The sequence below is a fragment of the Octopus bimaculoides genome, chromosome 6 (genome assembly GCF_001194135.2).
Source record: "Octopus bimaculoides isolate UCB-OBI-ISO-001 chromosome 6, ASM119413v2, whole genome shotgun sequence".
In the NCBI taxonomy this organism is placed as follows: Eukaryota; Metazoa; Mollusca; class Cephalopoda; order Octopoda; family Octopodidae; genus Octopus; species Octopus bimaculoides.
Genome location: NC_068986.1, coordinates 21,947,184 through 21,950,494, shown reverse-complemented (window position 1 = coordinate 21,950,494; position 3,311 = coordinate 21,947,184). Strand labels below are relative to the sequence as shown.

At 32.8% G+C, this 3,311-nt stretch overlaps 1 protein-coding gene across 2 annotated transcripts in view; it reads left to right on the top strand.

The window, feature by feature from the left end:
• The first annotated feature begins 216 nt into the window (after positions 1 to 216).
• The window catches only part of LOC106881287 (long-chain-fatty-acid--CoA ligase 5), a 91,749-nt gene continuing 88,654 nt past the window's right edge, over positions 217 to 3,311 (top strand). For both annotated transcript variants that reach the window (XM_052968636.1, XM_052968637.1), the window contains exon 1: positions 217 to 392. The gene's annotated coding sequence lies outside the window, so the exon portion shown is untranslated. The remainder of the gene's footprint in view (positions 393 to 3,311) is intronic.

Sequence of the window (3,311 nt, the reverse complement as noted above, 5' to 3'; positions counted from 1 at the left end):
CTCTCTCCACCCCTCCTTCGGTTCATTGGCGCAAATTTTTGTTTTTATATTTGTATAATGCACATTTTTTTTTCACACCTATTAACCTTTTTCTTCTGTTTTGGTGGCCAGGTAAACATTAAATTAATTTTTTTTTTGTTTTTGTATCAAAATTATTCAGAGAAACTGATAGCTCGGCAATTCTAGGAAAAAAGGGTAATAACCAATCAGAGAGGCTCTTTTATACCGTATCACGGAAACGATAACTGATTAAATGGCAGTGTAAGTGTACAATTTGCACAGAGTAGTGTACAGTTTGTTTTGCTACTCATCCAAAGCTTACTGAATTAATTTCTTTGCTTATCATCAGTTCCCATCAACCAAACATTATTTCTGCAATCACTAAACAAAAGGTAAGTAAATGATTCTATTTAATATTTTAGTTTCTGCAATGCTGCGATGTCGGCTATTATCTCTCGTCTTGCTGTTGCATCGACTCAGCCTCCGATGGTTTCTGCAAAATTTCAAATGAAAATACTTTCCTTAAACTCATTTTATTCTCTATGTTTATCGTTTGTGGTTTTTTTTTTCAATTACATCCTTTCTTTTTTCCATCCGTTTTTTTTTTCTTCTTTTAGTTACCCATTTTAATAGTGTTCGAGTAAACAGTAGATCAAAACATTGAGTATTAATAGTGTTTAGTTCGTTCATTTCATAACAATCGTTTTTTTTTTTTAAAGAAGGAATTCTATTTATCCATTGTATTGAAAGATATGTGAATGAAAAACAATATAATTAATTTTTAGTGGTATTACGACTGTCATTGCTTCTTATTTTCACAATCCGTTCCCATACTCTACCAAGGTAGTTTCACTCGTGTAATGAAACAGTTCACCACATTTGCATTAGTATTCATACCCTCAATATAATAACTATGAATTGTTTTCTTCTTTTAAACGAAAGTAGAAGTAAAATACATGATTGACTATATTTATTCTCTACCTTTTCAAAAATTGCTGTTGTGCATAAATAAATGATTATAATTTTCAGTAGTGTCCGATTTTTATTGAAGTAATCTTATAACCTCCACTCGTGTTAAAAATATTAGATTATCCTAATCTTTTTTTATTAACAGAATCTTAATATAGGCTTGCTAAAAGCTAAAATTTCTGCTGACGTTGAATTTTAGATTTTTTTTCTCCTTTAAAATGAAGTACTTAGATAATAAACAATTATTTCGATTGCCTAATTACAGAACATCAAGGTTTCCTAATGATGACTTTTAAAGATACATTATTTTAAATATTGCGACACAAATCTTATACTCACAGCAAATAAACCGAAATAACCTTTACACATTTATTATCGCCTGATCCGTCCTTCCTTTTTATTATGTTTCTGAGGGACCCCTTAATAGAAATATTTGCCGGTTTCGGTGTTCTTCACTGTTTTTTATTTTAAGTTTTGTATCTGCTGTTTCCATGACATTTACATCTCAAATAGCAATTATCTTCACTGCTATTTACGAACTTACTGTTAATCGCGATGGCGAAATTGTTTTGGGCTTGTGTCTATTTTGCAAGAGACGAACTGATCCCTGATAAATTTTAGAATATTTTACGAAATTTTCCTTATCTTTTATTCTATCATTTATTTAACCATACATTTTTGTCATGACGTACACGGGTACATGCATTGCTGTATGGTTAACAAGTTCGCTTCACGATTACTAAGCTTCAAGTTAGGGTAGTTTTATCAGAATTATGGGCTCCCGAGTAAAGCAATGCGCGGAGGCCCCTTACATACACAACTGCATAAATAGATTAGCATTGGGACCTTAGGCCCGTGAGACTCCAGGATTACTTCTTAGTATGCTCATGCCTTTAGACGGCTCTGTTTCATTTTCGATCCCACTGCGCGGTACTTTTGGTGTCTTCTACCTTAGCTTCGGGTTAACCCTAAGACTTGTCAATGGTATTCGGTAGGTAGACACTGTATGAAACGAAACCTTTCGTACGAACAGTTCCTCTTAGACTGGTGGAATTAATATGATTGTGGTAACAGCTGGAATGCCTTTCGTCATGTTTTTACTTGAACGAAGTTGACTTGCAGCAGAACTGCCACACCCTTCTTATATACATTCTCTCTATGCTATTCAAGTAGCCCTATTAAAAATATTTCATGATCATCATCGTCTTTGTTTGTTTGTATGTATGTATGCATCATTCTTTATTGAAAACGATAAAGTGTGGATTAAGGGAAATTTGGCTGTTGTTTGTAGCAGGTCAAGCGTTTTGTGTAGGTGCTCCCTCTCTCGTACATGTTTATACGATGAGAATAATCGGATTTCTATTTTAGCAGTGGTAGAATAATTATTTCCACTTAACTCGAAAGGGAAAATACATTTCCTTCTCTTTTCATAAAATTAGCTAACAGATTTCTTAGAAAACTATATCCTGGTACTCACACTTAATCCATATACAACTTCATAGTAACGCCCTCATAATAAATTCCTGTTCATGTGGATGCTAGAATCTGATATAATGAAAGTTTATAGTGTTTGGAAATGAAAATTGCATTAAAATCCTGTTTTTTTTTTTGCTACTAGGGTAAATAATTTTATATAGGTGAGCCAATATTATGAAAACGTCAGACTAGTCAGCTGTTGAAATGTTGGATTTTAGAATAACAGATCGATTTGTATATCCTTTTCCGAGAATTACTTTAAATAATAAGTGAAACTAGAGCTGTTTTCTTTCTTTTTTTTGTTTCTCTTTTAGCAATGCATTATAAACTTGAGATAATTTTTGATAGGCAAAGTATTATATTCTGTTTAAACTTTGGTAAATAGAGCTAATAAAGATGTTTTACGTATAGGATGTTTAAAAGTTTCTTGTCTAGAAAACTGGTTTCTTTGTTAGCCACGCAGGGTATTCATAAACATAATTGTTACAAAATGACAAACTGTTAAACAGTAAAATTGCTCGTCAGTTAGCTAAAAGGCTTAACATTCATTGTTTTACTTTGCAACATATTAGAAGCTTCAGAGATTAAATTAGCTTAAAATATTTTTATCCAAAGGTTTAATCGTTACTGAAAAAAAAAAAGAAAAAAAGAAAAACCTCTCCCAAAATATAAATTGTTTGATAGGGGTGGTTAAGAAGTTCGCTTTGCAACCATGCCATTTCGGGTTCAGTCCCATTGTGTGGCAACTTGGGCAAGTGCTTTCTACTATGGCTCTGGACTAACCAATGCCTTGTGAGTGAATTTGGTAGAGAGGACAGAAGGACAGAAACTATATGAAAGCTTGTTGTGCGTGTGCGTCTGTGTGT